The 17,460-nt window shown below is 35.3% G+C and overlaps 7 non-coding genes across 7 annotated transcripts; 3 read left to right on the top strand and 4 right to left on the bottom strand.

The window, feature by feature from the left end:
- Positions 1 to 940: 940 nt before the first annotated feature.
- Positions 941 to 1,014, bottom strand: TRNAD-GUC (transfer RNA aspartic acid (anticodon GUC)). Its single transcript has one exon. It is a non-coding gene; the product is annotated as a tRNA-Asp (tRNA).
- A 363-nt stretch (positions 1,015 to 1,377) lies between these two features.
- Positions 1,378 to 1,461, bottom strand: TRNAY-GUA (transfer RNA tyrosine (anticodon GUA)). The gene has a single exon. It is a non-coding gene; the product is annotated as a tRNA-Tyr (tRNA).
- Positions 1,462 to 2,131: 670 nt separating this feature from the next.
- Positions 2,132 to 2,203, bottom strand: TRNAT-GGU (transfer RNA threonine (anticodon GGU)). Its single transcript has one exon. It is a non-coding gene; the product is annotated as a tRNA-Thr (tRNA).
- A 2,013-nt stretch (positions 2,204 to 4,216) lies between these two features.
- On the top strand, positions 4,217 to 4,290 carry TRNAM-CAU (transfer RNA methionine (anticodon CAU)). The gene has a single exon. It is a non-coding gene; the product is annotated as a tRNA-Met (tRNA).
- A 450-nt stretch (positions 4,291 to 4,740) lies between these two features.
- Positions 4,741 to 4,811, bottom strand: TRNAG-GCC (transfer RNA glycine (anticodon GCC)). The gene has a single exon. It is a non-coding gene; the product is annotated as a tRNA-Gly (tRNA).
- Positions 4,812 to 5,636: 825 nt separating this feature from the next.
- TRNAS-UGA (transfer RNA serine (anticodon UGA)) lies at positions 5,637 to 5,724 on the top strand. The gene has a single exon. It is a non-coding gene; the product is annotated as a tRNA-Ser (tRNA).
- Positions 5,725 to 9,291: 3,567 nt separating this feature from the next.
- On the top strand, positions 9,292 to 9,379 carry TRNAS-GCU (transfer RNA serine (anticodon GCU)). Its single transcript has one exon. It is a non-coding gene; the product is annotated as a tRNA-Ser (tRNA).
- Positions 9,380 to 17,460: the final 8,081 nt, after the last annotated feature.

Here is a 17,460-nt window from a genome sequence, read left to right as displayed (position 1 = left end):
ATAGTAAGTCTCGCTTGGGCTGCTTTAATGGTAGTCTTTACATTCTCTCTTTCACTAGTAGTATGGGGGAGGAGTGGACTCTAGGGATACTACTAATTGATTGAGTAATCGAATTGTTGTATAAACTCTTTTCTTTAATTGATCATTTTGCATTAATCATTTTGTCAAACATTATTCTTTAATCTTTTTCTTTAGTTTCATTCCGATAATATAATAGAAAAACTCTAAAGTGTGGTAGAAAAAACTATATGTAGTTTTTTCTACCACACTTTAAGATTCCAACCAGATCCTTTCATTTAAGACTTGGATTTTTTTTATTTAATCCCTTTTTGGATGTCTTCAATGATTAATTAGAATTCCAATTAATCATTTTGGCTGACTGTTTTTACATAAATAATAAGTAAAAAAGCAGTAGGAATTAGAATGAACAGTGCAGTAGCAATAAATGCGAGAATATTGACTTCCATAACCTCTTTATTTTTTATTTTCACAATAACTCGGGATGTAATCCCATGGAGAGGAAAAAGGGGTATCCTGTAAATTCAAGGGTAGGGTTTGCATTCTGATAATACTGAATCAATTCAATATTATGAATATCGGATCTATCAAATCAATTCATAGTTGAGAGTGGAATAGTAATAGGAAGATCCTCTATCCATACTAAGACCAAAATGGTTTTTTTGATTGGGTTAGGAATTCCCTATTTTTTTAATCTTTTTCCACTTTTATTTTCTATACCTCTAATCCACGATCTTTCTTAATCTTATCTAATTCCCCCTCCTTTTTCTTATAGTTATACATACATAATTGTATGTATGTATTATATGACCAACTTTCTATGGGTCACATAGACATCCAAATAAGCAGTAGAACTGAGATGGGCAAAAGAGGTCTTAAATAAAAAGGAAATATGAATTTCTCCATTCATTGAACCCTAGTTCGGGACTGACGGGGCTCGAACCCGCAGCTTCCGCCTTGACAGGGCGGTGCTCTGACCAATTGAACTACAATCCCCGCGGGGTGTATGGCATACCTATTCTTAAATAGAACCATAAGAAGATTCGATTCGTCTGTCCTACTCTAAGAAATAGACGAATCATATACTACACACCCACATATTATCAGGTGGTTATAGTGAGAGTGACATAATCTAGTATGTCGTGATTTTTTCTCACTAAAAATGGATAATAATTCACCCTTCAATAAGAAAAACTATTTTGTTTGTAAGAAAGGAATGAGAGAGATATGGGTTAGAAATCCAATTTCTCCCTTTTTTCTTTATCTTTTATTTCTATAGATCAGAGATCTGACATTTTATTTTATGGAATGGAAGAAAATCAAAAGGATTTAGTTCATATTCACGAAGTCCTAAATTTTTGGGCCGAGCTGGATTTGAACCAGCGTAGACATATCGTCAACGAATTTACAGTCCGTCCCCATTAACCGCTCGGGCATCGACCCAGGAAGAATTTATTCTAGGATTTTTGATAATCTATGATTAATCTCCTTTCAAAATACTCCCTACCCCCAGGGGAAGTCGAATCCCCGCTGCCTCCTTGAAAGAGAGATGTCCTGAACCACTAGACGATAGGGGCATCACTAGACGATAAGGCCATATACAACCGCTCGTGATTATACTGTGATTATACTATAATCATAGTATGAGCAGTTTTTTGGAATTGTCAATATACTCGCAAAGTATAACTAGATCCAAAGCAAAGAGTTTTTCCTACTTTTCCGTTATGTTTTTTTTTAGTTGATGGTTAGATTAATTCATGGACCATCCCCTACTTTTTAGGGAAATTTATTTAAATTAAAGGGTTATAGAATAAGAATGGATTATGAAATAGGAGGGATTCTATATCTATATTAGTATTAGTTCAGTACAGGTAGTTATTTGATTGATCTAAGATGAAAAAGAGTACAATTTCTTTTTTTTTTTTTTTGCTTTATTTAGTGTTCAGACCCAAAATGAATGCATCCCGCACTAAGTCATAAAATTCTATAAAAAATGGAGAAAGTTTCAAAAACAAAGAAAAAAGTGAATGAATTTTAGTAGATAAAGTATTCTATCAGATTCGAACCGAGGACTTACGTCTTAGCACGGCATTACTCTACCACTAATTTTAAAAGCCCTTTATCGGATTTGAACCGATGACTTATGCCTTACCATGGCATTACTCTACCACTGAGTTAAAAGGGCTTTTTATTAAAAAAAAATTTAGCCATTTGATTTCCCATTATGGATCTACTGCATAATGTACATAATATATGTATACATAGAGATGTAGAGATTATATATCTATATATCGATATATAGAAGTTTAGTCATGACAAGGTTCAAAATCTTGAGAGCCCAAAATCTTGCTTATAACTTGCACAAATTGCACAAAACTCAAAACTAAAGTAGAGGTTTTTTTATTTTTATTTTATATAAATATTTTATTTTTATATAATAAAATACGTGAAGAAAGAGTGGACACAATAAAAAAACCATACCCTACATACCTAAATCTTCTTGGTTCAGGGTTTTCCGTTTCCGAAGACTAGTAAAATAAGCATATTCTGGAACCCTAAGAATTCCATGGTATATGGATATGCAAAATATAAGATTTCTAAGATTTCCGATCCTAACGGGAAAAGAAAGGGAATAGATACCCAATATGAGTCTTGGGGGGAACATTTGGTAATGGTCTTGATCTTCTATGCTCTTTTTTATGTGTTCTTAGTTCTATTTTGATTCTTTTAAACAAGAATCCAATAAACTAGAATTGAGTTAGTGGAAAAAAGGAGAGAGAGGAAAGTGATAAATGAAGAGAATCGACTAACCGGATACTTTTAGGATCTTCTTTACATCAGGTAAATCCGTCGGTCCTGTCTGTTTTTTCTTTAACTGATGACTCTTTGTTTCTTACTTCTATCAAGCTATAGACTTTCTCTACGGCTCGGACTTAATGATAAGCGGGGGCGGCGAAACATCCTCCATAATTTTTTTGTTTAGAATTGAACAAAAAAGGAAAGGAAAAAAGGAATTTATAGGGACAGTGTTACCTCCTATATCCCCTGGTGTATGTATATTGGAGGAATAATAAAACTATTCAGTACAGCAGTCTCGCGCACTTACGTCCTCGCAAAGTAAATAATGATCATTGTAGTCGTAACCGTAGAATAGGATCCTAATTGAAATACATACATTTGATTCAGAAGCTATTGGCATGGTAAGAAAAGATGTAAGTATTTTATATACCAGAGGGGAGGGGCTATCTAAATCCTAAAGTAAAGGCCAGCGATCCAAGTAGAAATACCAACGGCTCAGTGTCATTAACCTTTGGATATGCTTGACAAAGGGTACTGTTTATATCATAATCTACATGTAGCGGGTATAGTTTAGTGGTAAAAGTGTGATTCGTTCTATTAATAACTGAATTTGAAATGATATACTTAAGGCATCCTTAAGTTTTTTCTATTCCGATGAAAACTTTAGTTCTTATAAAGGATTTAATCCTTTTCCTCTCAATAGCATATTGAGGAAGAATATACATTCTCGCGATTTGTATCCAAAGACTAATGGAAATTGCATCCAAAATACAAATTGGATTATGAGTACAGAGTCGCGAAGCATAATTTTGCATTGGATTTTAAGTATTCCAATTTTTAAAATATGAGTAAAGGATCTATGGCTGAAGATACAAAAAAGTTTATTTCCAATCGTAACTAAATCTTCTTTTGTTAAAAAAGGAATAAGGAAGCCAAATAGCTAAAAAACGATAGTTTTGGTTTACTAGAACCATCAGCATATTGTTCCAGCTCGGTGGAAACTCAATTCTTTTCCTCAGGATCCCTTGAATGAAATTAGGGAACGAAGATAAGTAGATTAGATGGATTTAGATAGAATTTCTATCTCCTATTCTATAAGGATCATCTAGAAAGCAGAGAGCTTTTGGTTCCATTCAAATAGAAAAGCTGACATAGATGTTAAGTGGTGGGAATATCCATAAAGGAGCCGAATGAAATAAAAATTTCATGTTCGGTTTTGAATTAGAGACGTTAAAAATAATAAATCAACGTCGACTATAACCCCTAGCCTTCCAAGCTAACGATGCGGGTTCGATTCCCGCTACCCGCTCCATTCTCTATAAAAGGAGTATTCCTTTTGTCTAGACATGGTAAAGGCCTGTATTCAACCTTTTTTGTCCACCAGTTTTTGGTACTCCAGAGCGGAGTAGAGCAGTTTGGTAGCTCACGAGGCTCATAACCTTGAGGTCACGGGTTCGATTCCCGTCTCCGCACTTAACTTAGCAGTCTATATAAAAATAAAAGGACTATTCTCTTTCTTTGGGCCAACTTTTATTCACGAGTTCCCGGCCCTAGAGGGCAAAATTGAGCAGTTTGCGAAGGCACTTACCTCCACAAGAAGAACATGCAGGACCCCTCCCGACCTTGCGGAAAAGAAAAATGAAATGAAAGTAAAGGCGCAGTCCTCCTCTTTAAAAGCAGTTTGCCAGTTGTTTGTCTTAGTGAATACCCGATTTGTTTGTCTTAGTAAATACCTGATTTAGGTAGCCCTTTCCGGCTCTGTAGCGCCCCCTTTTTTTGAGTGGGATGCAAAAGAAGGGTAAGAATAGTAAGGGATACGGTACTAGACTAGCACCTAATTCTAATTAATACTTAATTTAATATAAGTAGTTAAACAGTCAACTAAACTAAACTTTTTATCATAGTACTTTACTAAATTAAGTGGGCGAGCGGCGGGAATCGAACCCGTATCTTCTCCTTGGCAAGGAGATGTTTTACCATTGAACTACGCTCGCTACGCTATATATTTTATAGCGTATATCCACTTGGGTCGACCGTCTATGTCTGGGTCGACCGTTTCGTTTCATTTTCTATTATATTAGAGTTTTCCTTATTTTTATTGTCTGTCAATGAATATTCTAATGGGACTGGAATTTCGTAATACTGAAAGAGAAGAACTAGCAATTCAGAATGCAAATTGCGTTTTAATTTTAATGCGTCTCACTATTCGAAATTTTTTTTTCAAGAAATGGCCTTTTTATTTATTTTGTATCGGGCTACTAAATACTAAACAAATTTAAGAAATGAGAGAATTTAGAATAGCTACGAGAAAGACTAGTCCAATCCATAATGATGTACCGGAAAATACAACGTTTTTATTATTTGACCAACCATCAGGAGAAGCAAATACAAGGGGTACACTAATTACTAAGACTGAGGAAGTCGCAATTAATGCAAAAACAGCTAATTGGAAAGCAATAGTCATATTTCTAATCCTCCAAACTACCATCAAATAAAGTTGACTACATATTTGATCCCTCACTTAACCAAAATTGTAAAAAAATACAAGAAGTAGGAGGGGTTTAATCATGAATCCATTGATTCTTCTCTTTAATTAAAACTTTTTTTTTTACTTAACCGCTTTTTTTATTTGCATATGGGGGTGAGGAGAGGGGATTTAGTCTTTATTTCACAAGCTGGTATAGCGGATCATGTATCTGTGTATACAGTATACAGAGATATGTCGAAAAGGGACTTGCATCTGAGATCTTTCTAGGGGTTAGTAGATCTTTTTATATGGCTATGTTCTACTTGTACGAGTAAAATAGGGATTAGGCTGTGGAGAGATGGCTGAGTGGTTGATAGCTCCGGTCTTGAAAACCGGTATAGTTCTAGGAACTATCGAGGGTTCGAATCCCTCTCTCTCCTTTTGCTTATTGAATATGCTTGTTTCTTGAATTTTTTATCTTTATTCTGTCCCTTATCTTTCTTTCATAAAAAGGAATGAATGGCTCGGCTAGATGGAATAACCGAGCCAGAACAGAAAAAAATAAAACATTAGAACAGGTATAAATAAGAAAATCTTAGTTAAGAGGATTCATGTAAAGAACAGGTTCCAAATCACGATCGATTCCCTTTTCAAAACCTGCTGCAGCAGCTCGGGCTCTTCCTGCATGCCACAAATGGCCCACAAAAAAGAAGAATCCTAGAACAAAATGAGAAGTTGATAACCAACTTCTAGGAGAGACATAATTAACTGCATTGATCTCGGTAGCTACGCCACCCACAGAATTTAAAGAGCCTAAAGGGGCGTGGGTCATATATTCTGCTGAACGTCGTTCTTGCCAAGGTTGTATATCTTTTTTCAACCTATTCAAGTCCAAACCATTGGGGCCCCTTAGAGGTTCTAACCATGGAGCGCGAAGGTCCCAAAAACGCATAGTTTCCCCTCCAAAGATAACCTCCCCAGTTGGGGAACGCATTAGATATTTACCTAAACCTGTGGGTCCTTGAGCAGATCCCACATTAGCTCCAAGACGCTGATCTCTAACTAGAAAAGTAAATGCCTGAGCTTGAGAAGCTTCTGGCCCGGTGGGTCCATAAAACTCACTCGGATAAGCCGTATTATTGAACCATACAAAACAACAAGCGATAAAACCAAAGACAGATAAAGCAGCTAAACTATAAGACAAGTAAGCTTCTCCAGACCATACAAATGCACGGCGAGCCCATGCAAAGGGTTTGGTTAAGATATGCCAAATTCCGCCAAATACACAAATGAAACCCAACCATACATGTCCACCAATTATATCTTCTAAATCATCCACACTAACAATCCACCCTTCTCCCCCAAAAGGAGATTTTAGTAAATAACCAAATATAACACTGGGGCTAAGAGTCAAATTGGTAATCTTTCTTACATCTCCCCCCCCAGGGGCCCAGGTATCATATACACCGCCAAAATAAAGAGCCTTAAGTACTAAAAGAAAAGAACCTAGACCTAACAAAATTAAGTGAATACCCAAAATTGTAGTCATTTTATTTCTATCTTTCCATACATAACCAAAAAATGGAAAAGATTCCTCAAGAGTCTCAGGGCCCAGAAGCGCGTGATAAATGCCACCGAAGCCTAAGACTGCGGAGGAAATTAGGTGAAGTACTCCAGATACAAAGTACGGAAAAGTATCTAGAACTTCTCCCCCTGGTCCTACTCCCCAACCTAGAGTAGCTAAGTGTGGAAGTAAAATTAAGCCTTGTTCATACATGGGCTTTTCTGGTACGAAATGAGCCACTTCAAATAGGTTCATTGCTCCGGCCCAGAATACGATTAATCCGGCATGAGCTACGTGAGCTCCAAGTAGCTTACCGGACAAATTGATAAGTCTGGCATTCCCAGCCCACCAAGCAAAGCCGGTGGTTTCTTGGTCACGACCAGCTAAAACGAAAGTTCCATTAAAGAGCGTTTCCACGTGGTAGAACCTCCTCAGGGAATATAAGATTTTCATGAGGCTGATCCTGAGCTGCCATCCACGCACGAATACCCTCGTTTAAAAGAATATTTTTGGTGTAGAAAGTCTCAAATTCAGGATCTTCCGCTGCACGGATTTCCTGGGAAACAAAGTCATAGGCACGTAAGTTCAGAGCCAGGCCTACTACGCCAATAGCACTCATCCATAAACCGGTGACGGGTACAAATAGCATAAAGAAATGTAACCAACGTTTATTGGAAAAAGCAACACCAAAGATTTGGGACCAAAAGCGGTTAGCCGTGACCATTGAATAAGTTTCTTCAGCTTGAGTTGGGTTAAAAGCGCGGAAGGTATTTGCACCATCACCGTCCTCAAATAGAGTGTTTTCTACGGTCGCTCCATGAATAGCGCATAGCAGAGCCGCGCCTAATACTCCGGCAACTCCCATCATATGAAATGGGTTCAACGTCCAATTATGAAATCCTTGGAAGAAAAGGATGAATCGAAATATTGCTGCTACGCCAAAACTCGGCGCAAAGAACCAACCAGATTGCCCCAGTGGATAAATAAGGAATACAGAAACAAAAACCGCGATTGGACCAGAGAATGAGATTGCATTATAAGGCCGCAATTGAACAGACCGAGCAAGTTCAAATTGGCGTAACATGAAACCTATTAGTGCAAAAGCCCCGTGGAGAGCTACAAACGTCCATAAACCGCCTAATTGACACCAACGAGTAAAATCTCCTTGTGCTTCCGGCCCCCATAGTAGCAACAAAGAGTGTGCTAAACTATTGGCAGGGGTAGAAACTGCTGCGGTTAAGAAATTACAACCTTCCAAATAGGAACTAGCCAATCCATGGGTATACCAAGAAGTTACAAAAGTTGTCCCTGTAAACCAACCCCCTAAAGCGAAATAAGCACAAGGAAAGAGCAATAGGCCAGACCATCCTACAAAAACGAAACGGTCCCTTCGTAACCAGTCATCCATAGTATCAAATAGATCATTTTCTTCTTTAGGAACTCTACCAAGGACTATAGTCATAGTGATCCTCCTATTCAATTACTTCAACCATTTCCGAGCACCTCACGTCACTTCCAAGGCATATGATAGTTTTATTATCTGTGGACGATTTGTTTCTCGTTCAATGCCCTTTTTCAATGGTCTCGAAGATATAAATTTTTTATTTTTATCTATGGAGGCACAACCGGGGTCGTGGTAAATCCATGAATTTTATTCGATTTGTTTTTCTTATACTCTAGAAATAAACATTTCAATTCAGCATTATTCCATGACTCCTATTTGAAATTTGAAAGCCTATCTTTTAAGGGAAAAATGAAAATAAAAGTAACCCCTATATTCTCATTCCCTCTCTATTTCATGGGTGGAAGAACAGAAAAGGAGGATTCTAAAAAAAAAAGGACTTTCGAAATCTATTTTTATGTGTAGCGGAAAGGAGTTGCGATTTCTTCTTATTCCTATAGAACATCTAGTAACAAGAATATAAAATCGTAAATAAAAAAAAATTCTTGTCTTGCGCGGTATAAGTCTAAGGAAATAAAAAAAAATTCGCTTATACAATTTGATCCACATCGAATTTATATATCAGAATAGCGGATAGAGGCATTATTCAAGGAGTCAGATCTACTTACTTTATGGTTCTTTCCAATTTTATGTTGGGTTTGATAAGAACCCTTTTTGCTTTCTTGATAAATAATTGACAATCGACAAAAAAGCGTTTTTTCTTTTTTTTATATATAACCTGCTTGTTTTATTATAACAAGTCTTATAGGGAAATGCCCGCTAAAGAGAAAATCTATCTGATTGTCTCTCGGCCGATATTGGTTTTTAGAAAGAAAAAACAAGAATTTTCTTATTTTTTTTATTAACATTAAGAAAAAAGAATAGAACTAAAATGGAATTGGCAATATAATTTTTATATACTTTTGAAAGAAAAAAAAAGGGTTTTTGCAATCCTTATTTCTTGTCTCTATCATATCACGTAAACCTTTTGATTTGGAACAGGGAGAGATGGCTGAGTGGACTAAAGCGGCGGATTGCTAATCCGTTGTACAATTTTTTTGTACCGAGGGTTCGAATCCCTCTCTTTCCGCTCCCTCGGATCATTTTGGACTTTCAAATTGGAAGGAATTCTGACCCCCGGATTTGCTCATAGATAAATGTACGAACCAAATCCAATTTGTAAGAAAAAATGAAAAAAAAAATGGAATTTTTACTCCTCGCGCCCAGGATTCCGTCCTGGGTCATTAGATAAGAATCCAAAGATAAATAGGGAAACAAAAAATATTACTACTGTATAAACAAAAAGTTTGAGAGTAAGCATTACATAATCTCCAAGATTTTTTTTTAAGGAATAGATTACCAGTTTTTCCTTACCACATGGATCCACTACGATGAATTTTGTTTATTTTTTATTTTTATAGTTCAAAATGCAAAAATGAATTCTTGAAAAAAAATTGGAAGAATTCATTTATAATAAGCACTCTTATCAATATAAAAAATATTGTTAGGTATTGTGTAGGTACCTAAACCTGCTCAACGTAGGTGCAGAAGGGTAGAAAGGCTGATCAAAATTTATTGATGCAGCTATCCATTCAATGTAGAAGAATTTGCATTTTAGAGTTGAAGGTTCATAATATAAAAATATAAAAGTTCTCGCCTTTTACCCATTTTTTTTTTCATTTTTTGGAATGAAAACACCATTCAATTTGGTAGATAGGATAGAGTACTAAACATTTCATCGAAAACTTACAGCAGCTTGCCAAACAAAGGCTAATAGAAAAAAGAATAGAGGTATGACAGGCATAACATCCACGATGGGGTTGAAAATAGCATAAGCTTCGGGCAATTTGGCAAAGAAAAAACTAGTCGGATAAAGAACAGAATTAAAAAAGATACAGGTTAAACTAAGTATATTAGGCATAACAAGCATTTCATTCTTGTAGAGTAAATAATTGGATTTTGATTGAGTTATTTTTCTAAGGGAAAAAGGAGAAGGCAGATTCAAAATCTTTTTTCTTCGTACTTTCCCAAACACAAAATACCTCCTTGTATTCGCACTCTCGAATGTGAGTGGAATAAATTCGACTTTCATATAATATCTTAATAGAATTCCATGTAATGATCAATGCATTTTTTTGATTCTATATTATCTGCATGTCTAGAATACTAGCAAGAGAATATTCCTCATTTTTTATATAATTGAAATGGGATTGACGAATAACAAATAAACATAATAGTGTTTATTAGTGTCGCATAAAACGAAATGGGGCGTGGCCAAGTGGTAAGGCAGCGGGTTTTGGTCCCGTTACTCGGAGGTTCGAATCCTTCCGTCCCAGATTGTTTCTGATAGTGCTCCGCAAAAGACAAAAGTTTATTAATTTATTAAAGAGAATAATGGTATCTTATGAACTCTTAGATTAGAGGCATTTCTAAGCATTCACTTTCTTTCTCAGAAAACATAATAAAGTCTTAAGTCCAGTCAAATCAAATTGAATATCTTTATTTTCATGAAAAAATTGTGTCTATCAGTCACATTTAGGATATGCTTCTACTATAAATCACTTAAATTCACTTAATCATATTTTTTCTTACTTTTTTTTGTATTCAAGGCGAAGAAGTACGGAAGTACGAGAATTCTCTAACTATCAAAAACTTTCAATGTTTTCATTGGAGTATTTTATGTTAGTTACTATAGTTCTTTTTTTTTCTTAAGGAAAGAAATATATTGCTAATCTAATTCTAAAGGAAAGAAATATATTGCTAATCTAATTCTAATATAGTAATTAAATTAATTAAACTTTTTTGAAGGTTGATAGTTTATTTATTGGGGAAGAGTGGATCCTTCTCTTCTCACTTCAAAATTGATGATCTCGAGCCGTCTGGTGGTTAATATTAATAATAAATAAGTCTTAAGCAAACCCGTTTAGTCGTCTTTTTCGAACTATGTTTCATTCATATGATATAATATGGGCTTAAATAAATAGGATCGGAGGCTTTCCCAATAAAAACTTACTTTCTTTTATCCATATTACTCCATATACAGCAAGTTTGAATTAGTATACACAAAACTAAACCAATGACTATTCACGATTCCATCCATATTGGATCAATTCTCTATACCACTTTGCACTGAAAAGAGGAATGTTTGTTATGGTAAAACTTCGTTTAAAACGATGTGGTAGAAAGCAACGTGCGACTTGAAGGACATGATCAATTGTGGATTTTGCTATCCATCATTTTCCATAGTAATGAAAATGCTCTTGGCTCGACATAGTCTGTTCTATTCCTCCCGAACCAAATTTGCGCTGGGTTGTTTGTTTTTAAGTAATTATAGTACACGATGGAGCTCGAGCTCGAATAGAATTTATTTTTTATCAAGGGAAAGAATCTAGGGTTAGTGAAAACTAATAAATTAGGCCAACTTTGTCAGTCTATCCTTAATATAAAAATAGAAAGGTTAAAATAAGAAGAAAGTCCTCTTTTTGAAGATAGGGAAAACTCTTTCAATTAAAAGTATATCAGAATTAATCCGGCTTATTTGATTTCTATATAAGAGGGATATGCTTTATCGAAGGAAATAAGAAAAAGAGGGTATGTTGCTACTCTTTTGAAAGAAAAAAGAATAGAAATTCCCGAAGTAATGTCTAAACCCAAGGATTTCACAAATCAAAGATAAAGGATTCCAGAACAAGTAAACACAATTTTCAATTGTCTCAACAACAGAATTGGATCAGAATAAGGGATAAAAGTAAATTCGCTCGAAATGAGACAAAGAAAAGAGTTTAGAGACGACTCAAAAATTTTGGAAGGATTTAGTCTTTGAAGTCTGTCAGTCAAAATTAGCCAACTTGAGTCATGAGTATAAATGAAATTTGTTTTTTCTGTAAGGAAATTAATGCACGTCATAGTCTAATTTCTATTACTATAGACTATAGACAGAAATTCAAATCATTTTCTCGAGCCGTATGAGGAGAAAACCTCCTATACGTTTCTAGGGGGCGTTATTTATCTACCTCTATCCCAATAAGCTGTCTATCGAATCGTTGCAATTGATGTCCGATCTCGAAGAGAAGGAAGAGATCTTCGAAAAGTAGGTTTTTATGATCCGATAAAGAATCAAACTTGTTTAAATGTTCCAGCTATTCTCTATTTCCTTGAAAAGGGTGCTCAACCGACAAGAACTGTTTATGATATTTTAAGGAAGGCAGAATTCTTTAAAGAAAAAGAAAGAACTTTGAGTTTATTGAAGAACTAAATGAATAAATAAAGTAGAAGAAGATCACTAGTATTCCTCGTTCTCTAATTATTTAGACATAATTTACCTCCTTCTTAGTCCTATTTGGATTTATGTCGTGCCAATCCAATATAAGCCCCTATTTTATTTACTTTTTCTATCTAATTTGTTTTCTTACCATTGTATTTCCATTGACAAAGGTCTATTGAACAAATAGAATTTGTAGATAGATAGGTCTCTTTATCCTCCTACAAATTCTATTTGTTCAATAGACCTTACTGCATATTTATATTTTTCTGCCTACACTTCGCTCAAATGATAAGGGTGTTCCTCTTGCATGTATTTTCATACAAGATTTTTTTTATTAAAATAAAAATAGCTAAAAAAAGGAGCGTTTTGCCATCGTGGTTGGTTGGGGTCGTTCTTTTTTTAACCTTAATGGAATTTAACCGGACCTGTTCATTTTGGCATTTGAGTGTTTTTCATGGTCGATAAATTCTTTCTTTTGATGTCTTGCTAATTCAATGTTTTGACAGAAGCGGGCGGTGTAATTCCATTGATTTTTGGATTTCGATCGTATCTAAGATCTTTTTTTATCTGGGTTGCTAACTCAATGGTAGAGTACTCGGCTTTTAAGTGCGACTATGATCTTTTACACATTTGGATGGAGCAACAAATTCGTCCAGACTCTTGGTAGAGTCTAGAAGACCACGACTGATCCTCAAGGGTAATGAATGGAAAAAATAGCATGTCGTAAAAAAATCAATTTCTTTTTTTTATGGAATAAAAATTACGATTTTCTGGGTCTAGTGAATAAATGGATAGAGCTTGGCTCCAATTCTGGTAAAATAAAAAGCAACGAGCTTAACTTCCAAATTGGAAAGATTCCCCGCTCTAATTAGACGTTAAAAATAGATTAGTGCCGGATGCGGGGAAAGGTTGGGTTTTCCCATGAGTGGACCCTTTTTTTTTTTCTTTATTTTTAGAAATCCTAATTATTATTAATTATGAATTGAATAAGGGATATTATGGATTGAATGTGTAAAAGAAGCAGTATATTGATAAAGAGGCTCTATTCCAAAGTCAAAAGAGCAATTGGCCTGCAAAAATAAAAAATTTGTTCTGTTCTCTTTTGTAATTTAGAACAAACATAAACTAATTGGGTAGAAAAGGAGCGGAAAAAGATCTGTGGATTAGACTACCTTTCTTTCCAGGGTTTGTATTCAAAAATACCCTGTTCTGACCATATTGCACTATGTATCATCATTTGATAAACCAAGAAATTCTTCTTCTCTATGATTCAAGTAGAAATACAAATGGAAAAATTCGAAGGGTATTCAGAAAAACACAAATCTCGTCAACAATACTTTGTCTACCCACTACTCTTTCAGGAGTATATTTATGCATTTGCCCATGATTATGGATTAAATGATTTCGAACCTGTGGAAATATTTAGTTGTAATAACAAGAAATTTAGTTCACTACTTGTGAAACGTTTAATTATTCGAATGTATCAGCAGAGTTTTTGGATGAACTCGGTTAATCATCCTAACCAGGATCGATTGTTGGATTACAAAATTGGTTTTTATTCTGAGTTTTATTCTCAGATTCTATCTGAGGGATTTGCGATCGTTGTAGAAACTCCATTCTCGCTACGAGAATTACCTTGCCCGAAAGAAAAAGAGATACCCAAGTTTCAGAATTTACACTCTATTCATTCAATATTTTCCTTTTTAGAAGACAAATTTGTGCATTTGGATTATTTATCACATATAGAAATACCCTATCCTATCCATTTGGAAATCTTGGTTCAACTCCTTCAATACCGTATCCAAGATGTTCCATCTTTGCATTTATTGCGATTCTTTCTCAACAATTATTCAAATTGGAATAGTTTTATTACTTCAATGAAATCTATTTTTCTTTTAAAAAAAGAAAATAAAAGACTATTTCGATTCCTATATAACTCTTATGTATCAGAATATGAATTTTTCTTGTTGTTTCTTCGTAAACAATCTTCTTGCTTACCATTAGCAGCTTCAGGAACTTTTTTGGAACGAATCCACTTTTCTAAGAAGATGGAACATTTTTGGATAATGTATCCTGGTTTTTTTAGGAAAACTATATGGTTTTTTATGGATCCTCTTATGCATTATGTTCGATATCAAGGAAAGGCCCTTTTTGCATCAAAAGGTACTCCTTTTTTGAACAAAAAATGGAAATGGTATCTTATCAATTTGTGGCAATATTGTTTCTCTTTTTGGACTCAGCCGCGAAGGATCCATCTAAACCAATTAGCAAACTCTTGCTTTGATTTTATGGGGTACCTTTCAAGTGTACCAAAAAGTCCTTTCTTAGTAAAGAATCAAATGCTGGATAATTCATTTCTAATAGATACTCTAATCCAAAAATTGGATACCATAGTTCCCGCTACTGCCCTCATAGGATACTTATCAAAAGCTCAATTTTGTACTGGATCGGGCCATCCTATTAGTAAACCCATTTGGACAGATTTATCAGATTGGGATATTCTTGATCGATTTGGTCGGATATGTAGAAATCTTTTTCATTATCATAGTGGATCTTCAAAAAACGGACTTTGTATCGACTAAAGTATATACTTCGACTTTCATGCGCTAGAACTTTAGCTCGTAAACATAAAAGCACGGTACGAACTTTTATGCAACGATTAGGTTCGGCATTTTTAGAAGAATTTTTTACCGAAGAAGAGCTAGTGTTTTCTTTGATGTTCACCAAAACAACCCTTTGTTCTTTCCGTGGATCACACAGTGAGCGTATTTGGTATTTTGATATTATACGTATCAACGACCTGGTGAAGCCTCTTAATTAATCATTAAACAGAACTAATAAACAGAAAAGGGTTGATAAATGATCAAGATAAAACTTTCATATTTTGCATTCTGAAATGTTCTTTTTATTATAATAAATTATTATAATAAAGAGGAGGCGAATCCACTTACTAATTTACGAATAAAAAATAAAAAAACTAAAAAATTAGTAGAACTTCCTCTTTGGAATAGAAATAGGCTATTTCTACATAGGGAAAGTCGTGTGCAATGAAAAATGCAAGCACGATTTGGGGAGGGGTTTTTCTCTATTGTAACAAGGACCAATTATCTACTCCATCCGACTAGTTCCGGGTTCGAGTCCCGGGCAACCCATATGGAAAATAAAAAAGACCAATCTTAGTTTTTAACTTGGACTCACTTCATTTACAAAATTTTTTGTTTGGTTAATTTAGCTATATGGATATCCAATCCTTGAGCTGATTTGGTTGACATTGGTATATAGTCTATGTTATACTGTTAAATAACAAGCCTTCTATTATCTATATTATTTATAGTTAATATGTGTGCTTGGGAGTCCTTGCAATTTGAATAAACCAAGATCTTACCATGACTGCAATTTTAGAGAGACGCGAAAGTACAAGCCTGTGGGGTCGCTTCTGCAACTGGATAACTAGCACTGAAAACCGTCTTTACATCGGATGGTTCGGTGTTTTGATGATCCCTACTTTATTGACCGCAACTTCTGTATTTATTATCGCCTTCATCGCTGCCCCTCCAGTAGATATTGATGGTATTCGTGAGCCTGTTTCTGGTTCTTTACTTTATGGAAACAATATTATCTCTGGTGCTATTATTCCTACTTCGGCGGCGATCGGATTGCACTTTTACCCAATTTGGGAAGCTGCATCTGTTGATGAGTGGTTATACAATGGTGGTCCTTATGAGCTAATTGTTCTACACTTCTTACTTGGTGTAGCTTGTTATATGGGTCGTGAGTGGGAACTTAGTTTCCGTTTGGGTATGCGTCCTTGGATTGCTGTTGCATACTCAGCTCCTGTTGCGGCTGCTACTGCTGTTTTCTTGATTTACCCTATTGGTCAAGGAAGCTTCTCTGATGGTATGCCTTTAGGAATATCTGGTACTTTCAACTTTATGATTGTATTCCAGGCAGAGCACAACATCCTTATGCATCCATTCCACATGTTAGGTGTAGCTGGTGTATTCGGCGGCTCCCTATTTAGTGCTATGCATGGTTCCTTGGTAACCTCTAGTTTGATCAGGGAAACTACTGAAAATGAATCTGCTAATGAGGGTTACAAATTTGGTCAAGAGGAAGAGACTTATAATATTGTGGCTGCTCATGGTTATTTTGGCCGATTAATCTTCCAATATGCTAGTTTCAACAACTCTCGTTCTTTACACTTCTTCTTGGCTGCTTGGCCTGTAGTAGGAATCTGGTTCACTGCTTTAGGTATTAGTACTATGGCTTTCAACCTAAATGGTTTCAATTTCAACCAATCTGTAGTTGATAGTCAAGGTCGCGTTATTAATACTTGGGCTGATATCATCAACCGAGCTAATCTTGGTATGGAAGTAATGCACGAACGTAATGCTCACAACTTCCCTCTAGACCTAGCTGCTCTTGAAGTTCCATCTCTTAATGGATAAGGTTTTTCTGCTAACATATAGGAATTTTTGAAGAAATAAAACAAAGAAATACCCAATATCTTGTTCTAGCAAGATATTGGGTATTTCTTTGTTTATTCATAATCTTTCTATTCTGAATTCAGTTAACGGCGAGATTTAGTATCCTTTCTTGCATTTTCATAACTCGTGAAATGCCGAGTAGGCACGAATTCCCCCAATTTGCGACCTACCATCGGATTTGTTATGTAAATAGGTATATGTTCCTTTCCATTATGAATCGCGATTGTATGGCCAACCATTGTGGGTAGAATGCTAGATGCCCGGGACCACGTTACTATTGTTTCTTTCTCCTCCTTCATATTTACCTTTTCTATTTTTGCCAATAAATGATGAGCTACAAAAGGATTCATTTTTTTTCGTGTCACAGCTGATTACTCCTTTTTTTTTTTCTTTTTAAAGAGTGGCATTCTATGTCCAATA

Source organism: Lolium perenne, unplaced genomic scaffold (genome assembly GCF_019359855.2).
Source record: "Lolium perenne isolate Kyuss_39 unplaced genomic scaffold, Kyuss_2.0 unplaced48, whole genome shotgun sequence".
Taxonomy (NCBI): Eukaryota; Viridiplantae; Streptophyta; class Magnoliopsida; order Poales; family Poaceae; genus Lolium; species Lolium perenne.
The sequence above is the reverse complement of the archived record's forward strand: the minus strand, read 5'-3'. Positions and strand labels throughout refer to the sequence as shown.